General features: G+C 38.9%; 1 protein-coding gene across 2 annotated transcripts in view; it reads right to left on the bottom strand.

Moving 5' to 3' along the window:
* The window catches only part of ebf1a (EBF transcription factor 1a), a 201,895-nt gene that overhangs the window by 66,546 nt on the left and 111,091 nt on the right, over positions 1-24,258 (bottom strand). The gene's annotated exons all lie outside the window — the stretch shown is intronic.

Below are 24,258 nucleotides of genomic sequence, written 5' to 3'. Positions count from 1 at the left end.
ACTCCCAAAGTTATTTGTTGGGAAACTGTTATTTTTGTTTTCGTATCCGCGACTATTACTTATGTTTGCTTCCCCGAACATTCAGGGCAATTGTTTGACATTTACAAACTGTGCGGTAGACTTTATACGTGGTGGCTGATTTATTTTGTAGTATTATTTGATGCAGAATCTGAGTCTTAAACTGAACTGTTGTTATTTTCAAGCCAAATAACCGAAAGTCAATTTGTGCTTAGTTTCACTGGAAATTTGAAACTGTGATGTTTTATGTCTTTGTTTTGTATCTACCACTAATTTCATTTATGTACTGACGTTCAGGGAAATTGTTATATTTACAAACTGTGCAGTACTTTAGATGTTGTAGTTTATGTTATTTTGCTGTAATATCTCATATAGAATTTGACTCTCATTCTGAGATACTCTTTACAAACAAGATCTTTATTTATTTATTTATTTTTGTCTTTACTGGATATATTGAAGGCAAATGATTACGTTCATGCTGGCTAGTTGAATTTATAGGTTCTTTAAATCAATTCAAAAAGAAAAAAAAAATGATATTGTCAATAATATTGTTTGCACAAAAATCCCATCCACCATCATTTCTGGATCATATTGCAAAGCCCTACTGGACATCATATCCTCCTTTGGAAATGAAAGAAACTGACAAATAAGCTAATTTCAAACTACAGTGCCGTGCATTTAATGCATCATAAAGCATTAACAATGATGAAAACCTGATATTCATAAATGAATAAATGTGTGATGAATTTCAAACTAATGATAATCAATATGAAAATTGGGTTCTATTTATGTGTGATTTTTTTTTTTTTGGTATATAAATTGCATCAGGCTATAAGGACCTTAAAAACTATTTTAGAAAACGTGACTTAATGTATGAGTAATTGTGTTTTACATTTATTTTAATATTGCATGATCATTTGAAATACTGTTTGTGTAGTATTCTACTGGTCAGTACACTTACAAAGAAATTATTGTTATTGAATAAAAAATTAGCTCATGTATACACTTTCATTGGAACAGATTTACTGTAGACATGACAATAAAAAGGGGAGGGGCATCAAATGCTACTTTTGTTGTAACTCTGGGATGCCTAAAACTTTTGCACAGCACTGTACATGTAACTTCAAAGCCCAACGTATTCTCAGGAAGCACTTTGTCTGATATCATACGTTAAGTTCTACGAATTTCCACGCACGTGCACAACATGTTTTGTGTTTCGCCTTCAGAAATACACATTAGGCTTAGACTAACAATAATAATTAATAAGAATATCTGCCTATTTTTCTGATATGGGGGGTGGGGGTGGGGGGTGTGTTGTGATCTCAGGCTCCTTTTCATCCATCCATCCATTTTCTATACCTGCTTACTCCAATTAAGTGTCACGGGGGAGCTGGAGCCTAACCTTTTCATACATTTTATTATGAATTTTTGTGGGGATAACTTGCAAAAGTGGACATGAAGTGTCTGCTCAACTATATTCATACAAAATACTTTTAGCAGGGTTAAGTGGACATTGACTGTGTTATTTAACCCTCTGGGGTCCGAGGGCATTTTTTGGACAGTTCACTCGCCTGGCATAAATGTTTTATTATTGCTGTTAACAGCTCTCCCTGCATCCCACAATCAAGTTGTATGTCTCTTTTTTTGAGGACAACCTGTGCTTTCATAATATACGAGGTCTGTTAGAAAAGTATCCGACCTTATTATTTTTTTCAAAAACCATATGGATTTGAATCACGTGTGATTGCGTCAGCCAAGCTTGAACCCTCGTGCGCATGCGTGAGTTTTTTCATGCCAGTCGGTTGCTTCATTCGCCTGTGAGCAGGCTTTGAGTGAGGTGTGGTCCACCCCTCTCGTCTATTTTTTATTGCCAATAAATGTCTGAACGATTTGGATCTTTGCTGCATCAATTTTTTTCCAGAAACTGTAAGAGACCTCCAGGTGGACACCGTTCGAAAATATATGGCTTTCAGGGACGATTTTATGGGGATTAAACAGATTACGGGGTGTTACTGCCCCTTTAAGAATGACCCACAACTGCTGATGGACAGGCTGACACCCCGCACAAACAACCAGATCATTTCCAACGTGAAAGCTTTGTTGATCCGGGACTTCGTCTGACTTTCACAAAAAGGCAGAAGATGTGGACATCAGCACTTTTTCCGGCACATTCCACCGTTACAGGAGTTTTTTTTCATGGAAAAAGAAGCCGAGGGACGCGCCACGGAGCCGTTCATTACGCGGGACAAAACCACCTCGGGACCTCAGCACTTTTTCGGCACATTAAGACAGACGTGCGGAGGAGTTCGGCGCGTCGTGGTGCAGCCGCTCGGCGCAAAGAAACGCCGTGATGAAGCCTCATGGGACATGTTGGGGCTTGTCCAGCTCAAGCTCAATTTCTCGGATATTCACACGACAGAAAAGCAACCGGAATCCGTCTGAAAGCCGTCCTGAGAGACCAACACCAAGAGCGGCACGGTGGCGCGTCCCTCAACTTCTTTTTCCATGAAAAAAAACCTCCTGTAACGGTGGAATGTGCCGGAAAAAGTGCTGATGTCCACGTCTTTTCACAATTCCTGTGCTAGACAGAGGACATACCGGATCAAGACAGCGTCCAGTTTAGAAATGAAAGGCACATTTCACTGTTACAGGAGTTTTTGTCATGGAAAGAGGAACAAAGGAGGAGGAGTTCCGCGTGTCGCGGCGGAGCTGCATGGCGAAAAGAAACGCCGTGATGAAGCCTCACAGGACATGTTCTGGCATGTCCAGCTCATGCACAATCACAATCGGATATTCACATGACTGGAAAGCAACTGGAATCCGTCTGAAATCCACCTTTAAGCCGTCGTGTGAGACCAACACCGAGGAGGTTTTGTCCCGCGTAATGAACGGCTCCGTGGCGCGTCCCTCTGCTTCTTTTTCCATGAAAAAAAAACCCCTGTAATGGTGGAATGTGCCGGAAAAAGTGCTGATGTCCACATCTTCTGCCTTTTTGTGAAAGTCAGACGAGATCCCGGATCAACAAAGCTTTCACGTTGGAAATGATCTGGTTGTTTGTGCGGGGTGTCAGCCTGTCCATCAGCGCTTGTGGGCCGTCCTTAAAGGGGCAGTAACACTCCTTAATCAGTTTAATCCCCATAAAATCATCCCTGAAAGCCATATTAATTTTTCAAACGGTGTCCACCTGGAGGTCTCTTACAGTTTCTGGAAAAAAAATAATGCAGCAAAGATCCAAATCGTTCAGACATTTATTCGCAACCAAAAATAGACAAAAGGGGTAGACCGCACCTCACTCAAAGCCTGCTCACAGGCGAATGAAGCAACCGACAGGCATGAAAAACTCACGCATGTGCACGAGGGTTCAAGCTTGGCTGATGCAATCACATGTGATTCAAATCCATAAGGTTTTTTAAAAAAATAATAAGGTCGGATACTTTTCTAACAGACCTCGTATATGCTTTTGTTGTGTTTTATAAGTGTAATAAAGGTTTACAATCAGAAATAAAGTAAAAAGTAAAGCGGGAAATAATTTTACACACACATTTATTCAAAACACACAGCAAACTATAATAACTGTTTTGACACTTTATAAAGGTAATTTGAGGCCTTGTGTCAAAGACTGTACAACAAAAAGGTTCAAACAATAAACACAAATGCACATTTTGAACAATATATACAAAATGGTCAATGCGTTTTTTTGTCTTCCTCTCAAAACAATTTCTGTCTGCTATTACACAAAGGTTACATGACAAACTTCTACTTCTACTGTGTTTTGTAGTATTCTGTGCTGCTCCTAAAGCAGCTTTCATTCACACTTTGGCCCACTTTGGCTCCTTACAGTCTGGTAAACAGTGCTTTACGCTGAGAAAGCAGCAGATTTATCCAGTAACATTCAAATAAAAACTAGTGGAGCAATACTGATAGTTACAGACTCTGTTGGAGCATGTGAGATTGTCATCAGAGGGTCTCCGTCTGCTCCGTCTGCTTTCACTGATCGCTGTGCGTAATGCTGCAGGGCATACTGGAGCCCAATACTATGTACTCATTGGAGCACCCAGTGGGCTATTCAAATGGGCCAACTAGTAACACATCACTCCTGAAAACGATCTTTGGCTTTTCACGTGAGGTAAATCTGCCCTATGATTGGATTTTGGAAAACCATGTGACGGTGAACCAATTCCGATTGGACACTCACATTGCGCACATCATCACACAGCTTCTGAGGACTACAAAGATGGCCGATGGCTGGCTCGTAGGTCCGTGGAGTTAACTTTTCAGCAAAAAAAGAGTAAGTTTTATCTCATATCATTAAAAAGTTATTTATAATTTAGTAAAGCTTGGTCTTGGCATCGGCCCCAGAGGGTTAAGTTTTACAACACAACACAACACAACACAATTAAACAGTCAGAAAACCCTGATTCATTTGTCTGTCTGTCTGTCTGTCTCACAGTGACCCTATTCACTGTGTGTAACCTTGTTTAACCTTTCCCTCACAGTTTTTTTTTTCTGTGTGGCTAAATTCATACAGAATCTTTTGATTGTATAGAGGTACAATCATGTTATTTAGTTTCTAGAACACAAACATTGTTAAACAATCAGAAAACAATAGTTTATTTCTCTGACTCAGGGCATTTCTGTGTAAAAACAGTTTGTCTCTCTCAGTCCATCTCTTATACCGACAACCTCACCTGTTCCTAATATGGATTAGGAGCAGGTGCTACCTGCTACTACTGCTAACCATCCAGCAGGTAGCAGGTGCGAATGGGGTAATTTGGTGAGTTATAAGATGACAGCATTGATTTTTACCTGAGGCCATCAAATATGGCCAATGGGTATTGCGAAGACTTTTTGTCCATCTGTCTGTCCGTCTGTCTGTGCTCAGCATAAGTCCAGTCCTATTTTTGCCAAAGTCTTCAAATTCATAGAGACCATTCTTGTGACACAGATGTTGGACAAGTTCAAAGATGGCTAACCCTGACCTATTTTAAGAGGTTAAAAAGTGACACTCTGTACCTAATATTATGGTATGATCTCGTGGACGTTAGGGTGGTGATGTCACTTCCTGGTGTCACTAGCTGCTAACTTTACTTCATTTTTGGCTAGAAATAACACCTTTCTCATATATTATGTAAATGTTAGCAAGAAATAAACACTTCTAAAACTGAAAACACTGTTTTTGGAACCTAATAACACCTCTGAAAGGATTTACAAAACACTTAGCGGACATTAGCATGATGATGTCACTTCCTGGTTTCACTAGCTGGTAACTTCGCTTTGTTTTTAGCTAGAAATAACACCTTTCTCATATATTATGCAAACGTTAGTGATAAATAAACACTTCTAAAACTGAAAATGCTGTTTTTGGAACCTATCAACACCACTGTTGATTTATAAGCCAATTCGCAGATATTAGCATGCACACTAACTTCCTCTAACTCAAAGTTACGTAACTACTATGGAATTAAATTTGTCTCATTAATACCAGCAAATACACAGAGGGTGATCGACAAATATTTCTTGATTTGCACTTCCACTCTTGCCAAAAGCTCATATGCACACATGCAAGGCCTCCTGCAGACACCGTCAGAATGTAAATTTGTTTACGCAATGAACACAATGCTCATATAGTCTAGGGTATTTTAGCATTGCATTATATTTTTTTGATTTGATTTACAAATTTATTTACAAATATTAAAAAAAAAAAAGCCATTTCATTTACATTTCAAGAATTATGCATTTGAGGAAGCTTTCTTGAAACTTGTAAAAAGGATCTCCCAAGAAGCTACCTTAGCTTATAAAAGGAGTCCTAAGCAAAAAATATATTACAATACAATTACAACAGTAAAAAAATCACCCACCACCCCACCCCCTATGGATGCATTAAGCACTCCCACACACACACATTCATACAGTCCCACATTATCTATAAATAATATTGCACTTATCCCATCAACTAATCTCATACTGATTTTTGCAGTCATATTCACAAAAGTATGTCAAACACATTAGATTATTTGCGGCAGCAATTTTTCTTACATTTACAGTTGTGTCAGAGGCATTAAAAAAATAAAAAACAAGGTACAAAGACATTTAATTATAATACATTTAAATTTCATTGTTATGTACATTATATATACATTGTTTTGTATTATTTACTATTAGGATCTAGCCTGAGTATAATGTAGCAACAAGTCATTTTTCAAAAGTTTCTTAAATATATTTAACGATACAGAGTTTTGTATTGTATCGTCAATTGCATTCCAGATCTGTGGACCTTTGCATGTAATGCCAAAATTAGTACATTTCAAATCACGCTTTTTGCCCTTCACCTGATTTTCCTTCTTGTGTTATATACATGAGATGGATAAGTAATTGGGATTATTTGGCAAAGTCTTTCATTTCGCTTATATACTACATTATACATCATGCATGGGTTCTGAAATATGTTGCTCTCAGTTAGCTTCAGAAGCCTAAGCCTATAAAAGAGAGGATCAGAGGGAGCATTATGTTCAGACCAGGTTATAACACGAATCACTTTCTTTTGCAGAGCAATCAATTTATTGAGATAACTAGGATACGTATTACACCATATAATATTGCAGTAATTCAAATGTGGTTCAAATAAAGTTTGATAAAGTGTTATAAGAGCTTTAAGAGGGAGATAATGTCGAATTTTATAGAATAATCCAAAATATTTCGATAACTTACTTGTCAATTCATCAATTTGTTTTTTAAAGTATAAAAATTCATCAATATATATACCTAAAAATTTTATATACTGTACTCTTTCAATGCCAATTCCATTTTTCTCTATCTGTACATTTTCAGTATTTATCCGAGATCTGTTAGAACGAAACATAATGTAGTGAGTTTTATTAATGTTTAAAGATAATTTATTGCATTTGAGCCAAATGTCCACTTTAGTTAATTCTTCATTAACTGTGTTTTGAAGAAACTGAAGATTTTTATGTGATAAAAAAAGATTTGTGTCATCTGCAAAAATAATTTTGTGTAATATATCTGACGAATTTATAAATCGTTTATGTAAATAATAAAAAGAAGTGGACCTAATATGGATCCCTGTGGAACACCACATTTTATTGTTTTATATTGCGATTTACTAGTATGTATCTGTACGTAATGCTCCCTTTCAGACAAATAGCTTCTGAACCAACTAAGTGCAATACCTCTGACACCATAATGCTCAAGTTTCCCCAATAAGATGTTAAAATCTATAGTGTCAAATGCTTTTGATAAATCAAGAAATATTCCCACTCCACATTCACCTCTATCTATAGCATCATATATTTGCTCTATAAGATCAAGAATAGCCATACATGTTGATCTCTTTTTCCTGAAGCCATACTGAGATGTGGTGAGTATGTGCAATTTGTCCAAATATTCACTTAATCTATTGTAAACAATTCTCTCAAATACTTTAGAGAGAGTAGGCAATACAGATATTGGACGATAATTATGCATATTATTTTTGTCCCCAATTTTATATACTGGGATGACTTTTGCTATTTTGATTTTTTTTTAGGTACAACGCCATGTATTAAGGATAAATTTATACAATAGACAAGTGGTTCAATAATTTCATGAGCCACATATTTTATAATTTTACTACAAATACCCTCAGTGCATGAACGTTTCAGTCCCATTATGATTTTAAGGACTTCAGCTTCATCAGTTGGCTTCAGGAAAAATGATTTAGAATAGTTACCTTTTAGATACAAGTGATATGTACCACCCCCTGGTGGCCTTGAAATCTTAGATAGTGATTCTCCTATGGAGTTAAAATAATTGTTGAAGCTATTGGCAAGTTCTTCATTTGCCTGTTTGCTTTTGGTGTCAGGAAGAACAGTTGTTTTTTTTTTTACCCCGGCTGAGAACTTTATTTAGTACTTTCCAGCATTGCTTTTGGTCACCAAGGGCAGCCTTCAAATCTTGTGAATTTTAATTTCTCTGACTTATTCTTATCAAGTTAGTCAGTTTATTTTTATATTTACGATACCTGTCTTTGTTTTCATCAGTTGGCTTCTTAATAGAGAGTTTAAAAAGCTTATTTTTTGTTTTAATGGATTTCAGGATGCCCTTGGTGATCCATTTTTCCTGTTTACCACAGAGTATTTTGTTTACTTTTTCAGGTATAGTTTTGCTTATTCTGTCAGATATCACTTGTAGAAGTGTATTATAAGCATCATCTGGAGCAGGGGTAGGCAACCTGTTCCAGAAAGAGCCATGAGGGTGCAGGTTTTCTTTGCAGCCACTGAGTCCACCAGGTGATTTCACTGATTAACTGATTCCATCTGCTCAAAGTGATATTAATCAGTAAAATCACCTGGTGGAGTCAGTGGCTGCAAAGAAAACCTGCACCCTCATGGCTCTTTCTGGAACAGGTTGCCTACCCCTGATCTGGAGTATTACAATGGTAAACAGAATTCCATACTTTTGCTTTAAGATGATCTTTGAGTGAGCTTAAATTTTTTTCAGATAATACTTTAGCTTTTGTCTTTTGAAGTGGTTCATTTAGGTGTCTTGTAATATCAACAAAAAGTACAATAGGAAAATGATCAGAGATATCCGACAGTATAACACCCGAGTCAAAGCGAATGTTCTGTATATTTGTAATGACATTATCAATGATTGATTTACTGGATTCGGTTTCCCTTGTATACAGATTAATTGTAGGAAAAAATGATGAAGCATAGATACAATTTAAAAAATCTATTTTTGCCACATTTTCTATGGCAAGATTGATGTTATAATCTCCTAGAAGAAAGCAATTTTTGTTGCAATTATTTAATGTATTGAGGAGTTCTGCCAAGCTATTTAAGAATAGATTTAAATCTGAATCTGGAGGCCGATATATTACTCCAACAATAATGTTTTTATCATTTTTTATATCTAGCTCAATAAACAGGAAATCCGAAAATCCATCATCTATAGTTAAGTCTTCTCTGACTATTACAGAGTCATGTACATTAGCATATACACAGACACCCCCACCCTGTCTATTTATTCTGTTTCTATTGTATAATACATAACCATCAAGTTTAAGTGTATCCAGATATGTTCTTTCATTTATATAATAAGTGTAGCTTATTCGTAGCTTTGGAGGCCAGGCTGGGCGAATTGGAGACTCGGCTCCGCACCGTGGAAAATTCTACAGCTAGCCATGCCCCTGTAGTCGGTGCGGACCAAGGTAGCTTAGCCGCCGTTAGTTACCCCCTGGCAGATCCCGAGCAGCCGGGAAAGCAGGCTGACTGGGTGACTGTGAGGAGGAAGCGTAGCCCTAAACAGAAGCCCCGTGTACACCGCCAACCCGTTCACATCTCTAACCGTTTTTCCCCACTCGACGACACACCCGCCGAGGATCAAACTCTGGTTATTGGCGACTCTGTTTTGAGAAATGTGAAGTTAGCGACACCAGCAGCCATAGTCAATTGTCTTCCGGGGGCCAGAGCAGGCGACATTGAAGGAAATTTGAAACTGCTGGCTAAGGCTAAGCGTAAATTTGGTAAGATTGTAATTCACGTCGGCAGTAATGACACCCGGTTACGCCAATCGGAGGTCACTAAAATTAACATTAAATCGGTGTGTAACTTTGCAAAAACAATGTCGGACTCTGTAGTTTTCTCTGGGCCCCTCCCCAATCGGACCGGGAGTGACATGTTTAGCCGCATGTTCTCCTTGAATTGCTGGCTGTCTGAGTGGTGTCCAAAAAATGAGGTGGGCTTCATAGATAATTGGCAAAGCTTCTGGGGAAAACCTGGTCTTGTTAGGAGAGACGGCATCCATCCCACTTTGGATGGAGCAGCTCTCATTTCTAGAAATCTGGCCAATTTTCTTAAATCCTCCAAACCGTGACTATCCAGGGTTGGGACCAGGAAGCAGAGTTGTAGTCTTACACACCTCTCTGCAGCTTCTCTCCCCCTGCCATCCCCTCATTACCCCATCCCCGTAGAGACGGTGCCTGCTCCCAGACTACCAATAACCAGCAAAAATCTATTTAAGCATAAAAATTCAAAAAGAAAAAATAATATAGCACCTTCAACTGCACCACAGACTAAAACAGTTAAATGTGGTCTATTAAACATTAGGTCTCTCTCTTCTAAGTCCCTGTTGGTAAATGATATAATAATTGATCAACATATTGATTTATTCTGCCTAACAGAAACCTGGTTACAGCAGGATGAATATGTTAGTTTAAATGAGTCAACACCCCCGAGTCACACTAACTGTCAGAATGCTCGTAGCACGGGCCGGGGCGGTGGATTAGCAGCAATCTTCCATTCCAGCTTATTAATTAATCAAAAACCCAGACAGAGCTTTAATTCATTTGAAAGCTTGTCTCTTAGTCTTGTCCATCCAAATTGGAAGTCCCAAAAACCAGTTTTATTTGTTATTATCTATCGTCCACCTGGTCGTTACTGTGAGTTTCTCTGTGAATTTTCAGACCTTTTGTCTGACTTAGTGCTTAGCTCAGATAAGATAATTATAGTGGGCGATTTTAACATCCACACAGATGCTGAGAATGACAGCCTCAACACTGCATTTAATCTATTATTAGACTCTATTGGCTTTGCTCAAAAAGTAAATGAGTCCACCCACCACTTTAATCATATCTTAGATCTTGTTCTGACTTATGGTATGGAAATAGAAGACTTAACAGTATTCCCTGAAAACTCCCTTCTGTCTGATCATTTCTTAATAACATTTACATTTACTCTGATGGACTACCCAGCAGTAGGGAATAAGTTTCATTACACTAGAAGTCTTTCAGAAAGCGCTGTAACTAGGTTTAAGGATATGATTCCTTCTTTATGTTCTCTAATGCCATATAACAACACAGTGCAGAGTAGCTACCTAAACTCTGTAAGGGAGATAGAGTATCTCGTCAATAGTTTTACATCCTCATTGAAGACAACTTTGGATGCTGTAGCTCCTCTGAAAAAGAGAGCTTTAAATCAGAAGTGTCTGACTCCGTGGTATAACTCTCAAACTCGTAGCTTAAAGCAGATAACCCGTAAGTTGGAGAGGAAATGGCGTCTCACTAATTTAGAAGATCTTCACTTAGCCTGGAAAAAGAGTCTGTTGCTCTATAAAAAAGCCCTCCGTAAAGCTAGGACATCTTTCTACTCATCACTAATTGAAGAAAATAAGAACAACCCCAGGTTTCTTTTCAGCACTGTAGCCAGGCTGACAAAGAGTCAGAGCTCTATTGAGCTGAGTATTCCATTAACTTTAACTAGTAATGACTTCATGACTTTCTTTGCTAACAAAATTTTAACTATTAGAGAAAAAATTACTCATAACCATCCCAAAGACGTATCGTTATCTTTGGCTGCTTTCAGTGATGCCGGTATTTGGTTAGACTCTTTCTCTCCGATTGTTCTGTCTGAGTTATTTTCATTAGTTACTTCATCCAAACCATCAACATGTTTATTAGACCCCATTCCTACCAGGCTGCTCAAGGAAGCCCTACCATTATTTAATGCTTCGATCTTAAATATGATCAATCTATCTTTGTTAGTTGGCTATGTACCACAGGCTTTTAAGGTGGCAGTAATTAAACCATTACTTAAAAAGCCATCACTTGACCCAGCTATCTTAGCTAATTATAGGCCAATCTCCAACCTTCCTTTTCTCTCAAAAATTCTTGAAAGGGTAGTTGTAAAACAGCTAACTGATCATCTGCAGAGGAATGGTCTATTTGAAGAGTTTCAGTCAGGTTTTAGAATTCATCATAGTACAGAAACAGCATTAGTGAAGGTTACAAATGATCTTCTTATGGCCTCGGACAGTGGACTCATCTCTGTGCTTGTTCTGTTAGACCTCAGTGCTGCTTTTGATACTGTTGACCATAAAATTTTATTACAGAGATTAGAGCATGCCATAGGTATTAAAGGCACTGCGCTGCGGTGGTTTGAATCATATTTGTCTAATAGATTACAATTTGTTCATGTAAATGGGGAATCTTCTTCACAGACTAAAGTTAATTATGGAGTTCCACAAGGTTCTGTGCTAGGACCAGTTTTATTCACTTTATATATGCTTCCCTTAGGCAGTATTATTAGACGGTATTGCTTAAATTTTCATTGTTACGCAGATGATACCCAGCTTTATCTATCCATGAAGCCAGAGGACACACACCAATTAGCTAAACTGCAGGATTGTCTTACAGACATAAAGACATGGATGACCTCTAATTTCCTGCTTTTAAACTCAGATAAAACTGAAGTTATTGTACTTGGCCCCACAAATCTTAGAAACATGGTGTCTAACCAGATCCTTACTCTGGATGGCATTACCCTGACCTCTAGTAATACTGTGAGAAATCTTGGAGTCATTTTTGATCAGGATATGTCATTCAAAGCGCATATTAAAGAAATATGTAGGACTGCTTTTTTGCATTTACGCAATATCTCTAAAATCAGAAAGGTCTTGTCTCAGAGTGATGCTGAAAAACTAATTCATGCATTTATTTCCTCTAGGCTGGACTATTGTAATTCATTATTATCAGGTTGTCCTAAAAGTTCCCTAAAAAGCCTTCAGTTAATTCAAATGCTGCAGCTAGAGTACTGACGGGGACTAGAAGGAGAGAGCATATCTCACCCATATTGGCCTCTCTTCATTGGCTTCCTGTTAATTCTAGAATAGAATTTAAAATTCTTCTTCTTACTTATAAGGTTTTGAATAATCAGGTCCCATCTTATCTTAGGGACCTCGTAGTACCATATCACCCCAATAGAGCGCTTCGCTCTCAGACTGCAGGCTTACTTGTAGTTCCTAGGGTTTGTAAGAGTAGAATGGGAGGCAGAGCCTTCACCTTTCAGGCTCCTCTCCTGTGGAACCAGCTCCCAATTCAGATCAGGGAGACAGACACCCTCTCTACTTTTAAGATTAGGCTTAAAACTTTCCTTTTTGCTAAAGCTTATAGTTAGGGCTGGATCAGGTGACCCTGAACCATCCCTTAGTTATGCTGCTATAGACGTAGACTGCTGGGGGGTTCCCATGATGCACTGTTTCTTTCTCTTTTTGCTCTGTATGCACCACTCTGCATTTAATCATTAGTGATCGATCTCTGCTCCCCTCCACAGCATGTCTTTTTCCTGGTTCTCTCCCTCAGCCCCAACCAGTCCCAGCAGAAGACTGCCCCTCCCTGAGCCTGGTTCTGCTGGAGGTTTCTTCCTGTTAAAAGGGAGTTTTTCCTTCCCACTGTAGCCAAGTGCTTGCTCACAGGGGGTCGTTTTGACCGTTGGGGTTTTACATCATTATTGTATGGCCTTGCCTTACAATATAAAGCGCCTTGGGGCAACTGTTTGTTGTGATTTGGCGCTATATAAAAAAAATTGATTGATTGATTGATTGATTTAACCATGTTTCACTGCATCCTATAATATTGAATTTATGATTAAGGCTGGCTAACAAAGTAAGTAAGTCATCGTGATGTTTAACTAGGCTTCTTGTATTAAGGTGTAGTATTGAGAAAGAATATTTATTAAACACTTGTAAATTTTCAGGTGAAGCCCTCTTGCAATTTATATTTTCAAAGCAATGCTGTTCAAGCACTTCATTTGATTCAGTTGTCATATCATCATACCCCATTAAATGCAATATATATATATATATATATATATATATATATATATATATATATATATATATATATATATATATATATATATATATATTTTGACCGTTGGGGTTTTACATCATTATTGTATGGCCTTGCCTTACAATATAAAGCGCCTTGGGGCAACTGTTTGTTGTGATTTGGCGCTATATAAAAAAAAAATTGATTGATTGATTGATATATATATATATATATAATGATATCCAATGTGTACATTCATTTGATACATATGCAAAATTCATCTGGCCAAGTGCAATAAAAATGAAAAGGGAAAATATCAGTGATACACCAAAATACAGTACTTCTAAAACTAGCAATAAAATAAACATACTAACCTAAACAGTAATCAGAGTTATATGATTTAAACCACCCTAATACTGCTCTAAAATAACACAACCTAATCCCTAATCTAAATTAAGGCTTCTTCAAGTTATTATACACGCAAACACACACAAACACACACTCACACTCACACCACTACTGGCGCACCGACAAAACACTCAAAGCTCACACTAACACAAAAGAACGTTAAGCAAAGTTGAAGTTTTGGTTCAATATTAGATCTAACCAACAAAATTCAGTACTCACATACAGCACAGATCTCAAGTACTAATTAGTGTAGACACAACTTTTAGCATCAGACAGTTTGGTAATAACATGCCGCTGGTTTCCTCTGGTGAGCAGATAGATTCGCCCGTCCTGAGTCCAGCTGGCTGTCAACTTGTCTTTATATTTCCTGCGTAGCTCATCCAATACTTTTCCTCGCTTTGCTGTTAGGCTTTCCAAGATGTATATCTTAGGTGTTGTTCCTTTGAGCCTTTTTTTCGCCTTATAAACCAAATCCCTGATGTTATAATGAGCGAATTTGATGATAATTCCTCGAGGTTTATCCCTTCTGTTAGATTTGGGTCCAAGGCGATGGCTCCTATCGATATCCTCTGGCCTCACATCGATGTTGAGATTGTTTTTAATAATGCCCATCACTACATGATTTGTGTTTTCACGGTCATTCTCTAGAACACCGTAGACGACAAGGCAGTTTCGTCTAGAATACTGCTCTTGTTCATCTAACATGTCCTCAATGTCATTATACGAGGTCTGTCAATAAAGTATAGGTCCTTTTTATTTTTTTCAAAAACTATATGGATTTCATTCATATGTTTTTACATCAGACATGCTTGAACCCTCGTGCGCATGCGTGAGTTTTTCCATGGCTGTCGGTGACGTCATTCGCCTGTGAGCACTCCTTGTGGGAGGAGTCGTCCAGCCCCTCGTCGGAATTCCTTTGTCTGAGAAGTTGCTGAGAGACTGGCGCTTTGTTTGATCAAAATTTTTTCTAAACCTGTGAGACACATCGAAGTGGACGTCGTGAGAGAACAGAGAAGTTTCAGAAGAAGTCGGTTTCAGCATTTTTTCCGGATATTCCACTGTTAAAGGAGATTTTTTTTAATGAAAGACGTGCAGACAGATTGCAGCGTCGGCTCGCAGCCGCCACGACGCTCCGCCACAGGAAAAACACCTCTGTTGGAAGCCTTAAGGACAAGTTGGAACATGTCCAGCTGTTAAACAATTTCTCATATACTCACTCCACTGAAAGCCATCAAAAGTTGCCTGGATTTTACAAATGGTTATCAACACGGAGGTGTTTTTCCTGTGCCGCCGCACCACGCCGGCTGCATCCCGACACGCGGACGTCTTTCATTAAAAAAATCTCCTTTAACAGTGGAATATCTGGATAAAATGCTGAAACCGACTTCTTCTGAAACTCCTCTGTTCTCTCACGACGTCCTGGATCAATAGAGCCTGAAATGTGGAGGTTTTCAGCTTGAAACAGGCTGACGACGGCGCCTGAGAGCGCTGCACGACGTCTCGCACCGTGGGAAGTCCTTAAAGCGACAGTATCACCTCAAAATCTCTCATCAGCCGTTAAAATTTTCACTGAAAACCAGCTTAATTTTTCGAACCGTGTCCACTTCAATGTGTCTCACAGGTTTAGAAAAAATTTTGATCAAACAAAGCGCCAGTCTCTCAGCAACATCTCAGACAAAGGAATTCCGACGAGGGGCTGGACGACTCCTCCCACAAGGAGTGCTCACAGGCGAATGACGTCACCGACAGGCGTGGAAAAACTCACGCATGCGCACGAGGGTTCAAGCATGTCTGACGTAAAAACATGTGAATGAAATCCATATAGTTTTTGAAAAAAATAAAAAGGACCTATACTTTATTGACAGCCCTCATACTTGTTTTGAAGTTCGTTTACTTTGTCAACCGTGTCTTTCCATTCATTTTTCAATGAGTCTCTAACAGATTCCGCTATGGAATCTGTGATAGCACGCTTTATGGGCTCAATCAGAGAGTCAACCAAAAGTTGACTAATTTTACGCATAAACCCGCAATCCTGAAATAATGCGTCGATTTGTTTGCTTACCATGTCATTTATGGCATCACCAGGCTCCAGTGGTTGTAATCCTACCACTGGGTCATGTTTTCCTTTACTTTTGTCCTGTTGCATCTTATGTTTGTTTGGCGATCCACTGCCACGCCGCTCCATTAGGAAGATAAAAACGTCCTGGTCGAACGGTAAATCCAAATCAGCTATACAGCGGGCGAATAGTAGAGTCAACAATATATTCTCTCTTGGGACACAGCAGAGGCAAAAAATAGCCCAAGGTTTATTAATAAACCATACTATTGTTGGTCGATCTGAACCAAAGTTTGCTACACGCGTCTCATGTTGATGACGTCACCTTCAGTTTCAGTTCCCTCTGCCCAATCCAGCATGCAGGTGCTTCAATGTTGAGGAGCCCGGCTGCTCCAAACACATACTTCAAGAAAAACTAGGGATCTCCTACAAGTTGTTGCAGCTGTGTTGCAGAACATTGGAGTTCCTTCTGCTTGTCTTTTCTTAACCACTGGAAGTTGTGCCACATGCAATAGCAGAAAGCTCAGCAAAGAAGAAGCTCAGCAGAAGAAGCCAACTATTGTTAGCATAGGATAAATAGCACAGCATAACTTTCTCCTTTCTTTTTTTGAGTTACTGTCAACAAATTTGATTGAATAGTCTCTCTCTCTCTCTCTCTCTCTCTCTCTGTCTGTCTTGACAGGTCTCCATTACCCATCAATTTGCACAAATTGAAGTAGTGAATTGAAAATGTGTTTAAAAAAATTTCTCAAATAATGCAAAAATATTTTCCCCCACTCACATGAGGTAGTTTTTTGGAGTTATTTGAAAAAGGCATATTTTGCAAAACTGCAATGGAGACATTTGCTTTTCCACAATTTTTTCACATGACACACAGAACATAACACATAACATTCTAAAATACATGGTATGGGACATGTGGATGAAGGAAGAGCCTGAGCGCATATTAAACTTCATAACAGGTGACGTTATGGCAAAACTGGATTAGGCAAACCATGAAATGCCAATACTGAGCAGGACTTTTCCATCATCACACCGATTGTAATGACAGTTACCAGAAAGGGACAAAATCCAGCATTACAACACTCAATGGAAAAGCTGTCATTTCCCTTGTGTTCTGTTGACATTCTGAAAATATCACAACTTTTGTGCAAATCTGTAATGGAAACCCGCCTTCTGTCTCTATACTTTCAAAGCTAAGGCTTCTTCAAAGCCTTGGAAAATGTCCCAATGTGCAGTTCCCTGAAGGCATCTTTAGCATCTGTGATTAACACCACTGTAAATTCCTGAAGCCAATAAAGAAGGCAGAATTGAACTCTATAGAGGTCATATTGTGCAACATCAGTTTCTAAGATCTTCAAAGTTGAACAATCTTATGCCTGTACATTCAGAAAGCAAACCTGGAGCCTGCAAATTTTCAGTGACACATGTCAATGCAGTCCACCCACATCTGGACTCCTGCTTGCTCTGTGATCGCTGTGCGGGTCTGCACTGTGCAATACACCCACATGATCCATGGAAGAGATTATGTCTGCCAAGGATGTAATAAAATCAGCAGTGTTTATTTATTCATTCATTTGTCTGTCTGTCTGTCTGTCTGTCTGTTAGCACAGGGTCGGACTGGGAACAAATTTCGGCCCTGGCATTTTTCCTCTGGACCAGCCCACTATTGGCCCGACGAATCCACCCCCAAACACGCACACCCACCCGTCCATACCGAAACCCCAATGAACAAATACTATACACCTAAACACCATGAACACACACCTAAACACACACTTTCACTGTCATTTCACGTTGATCATAGTACAAAACGCAGACCCGGCGCCACGAGGGGGCATCCTGATAACATTAAAGGCAATTACATATTTTGACGAAATTACAAGTTTAAATGACTATATATATATATATATATATATATATATATATATATATATAAAACATCATGAGGTTTATGTCACAGAAATCCTACTTTACAATCACACTGCAGTCATTGTTAAATTATTTCCTTTTGCATTTATAATAAACATTTGTATTTATTTAGTGTTTGTTTTTCTGGTTGAAATAAGATATAAATAATCTACCAGACTTCAAAAAATATACAAGTTTCCATGTTATTTTATTTGTCTAAAAATAAATGTCTGAGGTTCCTTATGTTAAACAAGAAATTAATCTAATCTGAAATAACAGGTGGTTTTAATACAGATGAAAGGTTTCTAAAGAACCATTTATTGATTTATTTACCTATTTTAATTACAAGTGTTCTAAACTTTTTTTTAACAGTAATCAGAAATTTTGAGGTAACAACAACAAAAAACATTTCCAATGATTTTTCTTAAGAAAACTGCTCTATAAATGAGCAGTCCTGTCACACGTTAATGTTTTGTACAGATCAGTGGTTTCTGCCATGAGTCTTCCGTGTTTTGGCCCGACGTGTCGTTCCTATTGGACAATGCCAAGGTACGTCACAGCTCAGAGTTTTGAAAGTTGGCGCACCTCATCTCGACAGAACACCGCTCTGTGTGGAATGCAGGAGATCACTTGACCGAGCATCTATACGTTCAAATAATAATTTTAAAAAATACTGTCATCATTCTTCACTCTTAGTCAGTCTCTTACAACGGTGCAGCGTAAATACACGAGCTTTCCAGGAGCGCACGTCTCCTCCGGTGCACACTTTTTTTTGGGGGGGGGGGGGAGGGCGACTCCGCCCCCTGTGATAAACTCATCACCCCTTTAATATATTTTTTTTTCTGGCGCCGGGTCTGACAAAACGGAAGCAAAAGCATACAAGCAGAAAAAAGTTTTTGTGTCTCCAAAGTGTGTGTGTGAGTGAGAGAGAGTGAGAGAGTGAGAGAGAGAGAGAGAGAGAGAGAGAGAGGGGGGGGGGTAATGTGTAACCACTGCTAGGATTCACACAGCAACAAATTAAGGAGCTGAAGTCCGTAGCTGTTGCATTTAAAGATTAACAAAAGTAAAGCACAGTTAATTAAGATAAAAGAAACGATTCCGAGGACGCAATCTATTCACGGGGGCGGGAGCGGCCGCCTGCTCTTCCTGCAATCTGATTGGCCACCCTGTATGCTTCTCCATTGTCATTGGCTGTTGGTCATGTCAATCATTGTGCTCGATGTAAGTCTTCGTTGTGTGATTAAACAGAAACAAAACTGAAACCTAGAATAAGACTGCGCCGTGTATGAAATGCTACAGAACTTTTATTTTGACACAAATTCAGGAAGTGGCTCTGCAGCTGCGCCGATTAAATGCTGTAGCTTCACTGATCATGGACTTTCCTCGTGTTGACAGCAGCGAAAGGTTCAAGAACACTGTATATTTCCATAATCTCTATAAATATGGGAGGGCCGGCCCACGCACGTCTAAACGTGCAGTGGCCCACCGGGCAAATGTCCAAAATCACAGATTATCAGTCCGAGCCTGTTTTAGCAGGATTATGTCAAAACTACTGCACGCATTTTGATGAAATTTTCGCCACAGATAAATATTAGGCCATGGAAGACCCCATTAAATTTTGGAGGTGATCCAGATTTGGATTCTGGATCAGGATTTCAATTTGTATTCTTCACTTGGTCAGATTTTGAGGATTACTTCAAAACTCCTAAACTGATTTTCATCCTAATTTTCACCACACATTTGTGTAGGCCTTGGAAAACTCCATTAAAGTTTGGAGGTGATCTGGATCCAGATTCTGGATGAGGATTTCACTTTGCAGACTTTTAACGATTACACAAAAACTACTTCACAGATATGATATCATGATGTAAAACCAAGATCTATTATTATTATTATTATTATTATTACTCATTGGCAATTTAATATATATATATATATATATATATATATATATATATATATATATATATATATATATATATATATATATATATATATATATATATATATATATATATATATATACCTCTGGAGCCTACCGGTGCAGGACATGGACACCTATGGATTAGAGACCCACGATCGACTCTATTTTATTTTCAATTTAGGACTGTTTTTGTTGCTCTTCTGTTTTTTTCTGTTTCTGTTTTCCGTTTGATCTGTTTGTTAAGAAATTCTTTTACAATCTCTAAAAACTTTGTAACTGTTAGAATGGGCTAAGCAATGGGTCACCCCTCTGAGTCTGGACTGCTTGAGGTTTCTTCCTCATTATCACCAGAGAGAGTTTTTCCTTACCACTGTTACCTGTGTGCTTGCTCAGGGGGTTTGGTAAGATTAGACCTTACTCCTGTGAAGTGCCTTGGGGCAGCATTGTTGTGATTTGGTACTATATAAATAAAACTAACTGAATTGAATATGGCAACCATTTTTATTTTGTTCCATATCTCCCCCCTTAGTTTTGCAACTACAATCGCCAAGGTGTGAGTGAAGAGGAATATACTGAACATAAAGTAATAGAGCTCTTAAGTCAGATCCCGTATAGTGGTGTAACCCAACCATAACTCTGTTGTAAAACCACAGTAAACCCCTTTGTGCATAACCTGGAGCCTACGGCCACTCTGGTCATGAGCTTCAGTAAAATTATGTTGCCAAACTGACTGAAAGGGAAAAGGTGTCAAAATTTGCTAATGCTGAAGATGTAGCAACTGTGGCAGTGTGACATCAGATAAAATCAATGTTCCATTCAAGGGATTGTGTCATCTGGACAAACCAGTCCAGTCAATGGTGGTGTGAAGCACGACAGGCCTTCTGGTGGCTCACTATGGATAAAATATCGACTAGAAAAGAACTGCATGAATGCAAGAATGGACATTTGTAGTTAAAGAAGTTGCCTGCTCCTGGCCCTCTAATGATTGAGGCCAACAGTTGAGAGAAATGTGGTCAACAAACTGTTATTACCTCAATAAAGGCACAAATCAATAGAGCCGAAATGAACAACTGGGCCTGCCAGCTACTGCTGTTCATTTAGAAAAGACAGAGACACAGCTGAGTGAGGGAGGAAGAGAAGGGGTGAAAAAGAGATAGATGGATTCTAAGATATTTAGAGAGATATAGGGGGGTTGATAGGCTAAAGACTGGAACTCACCAGGACAAGTCTTGTAACCGGCAGACATGACACGAGGCGAGGACGAGTGATTTCTCTATATCTTTCTTCTGCATCTACCTGAGCTCTGCAGCTCTGCCTCACAGCGACAACCATCCAATCCATGTGTACGTCTATGCACACCAAGGTGCACAGAGTTGTGCAGAGGTGTGTGCACGTGCATATCTGTATGAGTATGTGTGTTGCTTTGTGTGTTTGTGTGCGTGCGTGTGTGTGTGTGTGCTGAAAGTAATAAAGTCCACCCGGGGTTGACTTCGATCCACTGACCCAGCAGGAGGTAAGACTGGACAGCTATGATGGATCACCTAACCTGCTTCTGCCTCTCTTGCTCTCTTTCTCTCTCCTCAACCTCCTTTCCACTCTCTTTGCCTCTTTTCCTCTCTCCATCTATCCCTCCCCTCTCCCACTTTGCCAGTGTAAATGACCTTATGCTTAGTGGAAGGATGAATGGGATTGCTTGTGTGTTTTCTGTGCAAATAAAGTGTTTGTTTGACCAGAAAATGACCATGAACATATGATAAAATGTTTATGTGCGTACTGCATAGTGGCATGTATAGTCTACTGTCCGCAGTACACAGTCGTTCGTCTGTACGCGAGGTCACGTTGCCCTTGTTCCATGTATGTCCATGAAATTGTAAAGTTGTCAAAGGTTCTCTGTATAAGCGTTACTAAGACAAATTCCAATCAAATAATTTCATATTTCCAACCAGGATGAGCAGAAATACAACCAGCTCCATACTTGTTTGGACAATGGCAAAGGATTTTCTCCCCATTGCTTGAAGTTGAAACCAAATAACGATCAAAGGAGTGAAAATTTTCATCTTTAATTTGAGTGAATGAGAACTAAATCCAATGAAAGATGCAGAAATTAGGAATTTAAAAAAAATTACAATTTAGATAATATATTTAATAATTAAAAGCCGGTATTGCGATATTCAGGACTTACCAAATAAGAAGCGGTGACCTTGATGACCACCAGGTCTACATTAAACAAAACAAAACCCTAACACACAAGATAATCCCAGTCTAATCTCCATGTAATTTCTACTGCACCTCCTCCTAATTTCCATCATGCATGCAATGATAGGATTCCCTGCTACTATCCCAGACATAAACAGTAGGTGGCAGACAGGTATACATCATCCAGTGGTGGGCACAGCTAACCAAAAAATTAGCTTCAATAACTGATAATCAGCTAATTGAAAAGTTAACTTTTATAACAATAAACCGATAAACTACTAAAAAATGTAGCGGAAGCTACAGGTAATTGCTAACCACTAACTTTCAGTATTGTCTCAGCAAGGCATTTGCAAAACTGAAAATTCTGTTTGTTAAGTTGTGATTCAGCTCAACAACTGTGTGATATAACTGGGCGCCATTCAGTGTTCTATGCATTTTGACCGTTCAACTGGATGGGTTAGCGGATTAGCGGCACTGTGCCCACCACTGACATCATACAAGCTCCATTTTACAATCAGCCCAGTCTCACTTTTTTTTTGCGACACCACCACAAAATGTATCACATTTTTGTGACAAGGTCACCCTTCGCTCACTATTTTAACTCTAACCATTACTATAACCCCAACACCCCCCTCCCCCAGTATCACCCTAGATTTTCGTGATGGTATCATGAAATTTTTTCATGATACCATCACAAAATGTTTTTGTGACACCATCATGAAAATCTACTCCATCTTGTGACGGTATCACAAACTACTAGAGTTAATCACTTCTCGTGAAGCCGCCATGAACTTGCCGTCAGATTGAGGTGAATATGATACATATCACAATGCATAAGTGGATCACTGGTCCGCCTAATTATGCAGAAGGTAATATGAGGTGCATGTTTGAAATTTAAAGAAACAAATTATTCTGAAGTATAAATTGTAATCCTCAATGTCCAGCATGCCATTGTACAAGAGATGGGGTGCACCGTGGACAAGCTGCCAGTCTATCGGCGGGCCACACAGAGACAGACAAACACATTCACCTACAGTCGATTTAGGAAGTGGAAGCACTTGGAGAGAACCGACACAAACACACGGAGAAGATGCAAACTGCTCACAGAAAGTACCAGGTGGGAAGAGTTCCCACGACCTTCTTGCTGTGACGCATCAGTGCTAACCACTAAGCCACCATGCTGCCCTATTTTAGAAATCATTTATGAGTCATCTGCAAAAGGTCATTATTTGTTCTGTGCTGGAGTTGACTTTTCATAGTATCACAATAGTAATGAAAAAAATACAAATCGATGCAGGCTTCAGGGTATCATTATCAACATGCATCATTACACCCCTTATTACCCAATTATTACCTGCAACAAGCTCCAGATATGTTCATCAGGTGACAGGGAAATATCAGGCATAGTGCATAAATACAACAAACTTGCTTCTTGTACTGATCAGGTCCCGCAAAGGTAACCAAAATGTGTTATGTTAAACTGGATGGAGTCTGTCTGTCTGTCTGTCTGTCTGTCTGTCTGTCTGTCTGTCTGTCTGTCTGTCTGTCTGTCTGTCTGTCTGTCTGTCTGTCTGTCTGTCTATCTATCTATCTATCTATCTATCTATCTATCTATCTATCTATCTATCTATCTATCTATCTATCTATCTATCTATCTATCTATCTATCTATCTATTTTAAGGTCTACAGGCCTTTTCCCCAGAACACTTTGTGGTATTTATTTATTTATTTTCATGACAGATATGTGTCGCTCTTTGATAGTCTTCTACATCTTGATCTGCATTTCAACACAAGTATTTCAGTTGTTTTCCAGGTTCTAAATTCAGTATGTGGATGTTTTAGCTGCTAACCTATGAAGGAAATAAGAACAGAGTAACCTGAGAGAGGAACACATACTGGACCCGGCTGTGAAACGGTTGACAGGCCAATTGTCCAATTACTTTTGGCCTCTTATAAAGACAAAACCCCATTCAGAAACATGCTAACTGTTAACTCAGCCACATGGGTTAGATGTGGTTACTCTGAAAGTCTGCATGCACACTAACCTCATACTGGTTGTTCAATTTCAACTCCAATATGCTGCGTTAGACGGCTTAAATACCATAATCATCAAAGTCCAAATATTTAAAGGCCTGGTTTTAT

The sequence above is a fragment of the Thalassophryne amazonica genome, chromosome 11 (assembly GCF_902500255.1).
Source record: "Thalassophryne amazonica chromosome 11, fThaAma1.1, whole genome shotgun sequence".
NCBI lineage: Eukaryota > Metazoa > Chordata > Actinopteri > Batrachoidiformes > Batrachoididae > Thalassophryne > Thalassophryne amazonica.
Note: the sequence above shows the minus strand (reverse complement) of the source record. Positions and strands in the feature narration are given on the sequence as shown.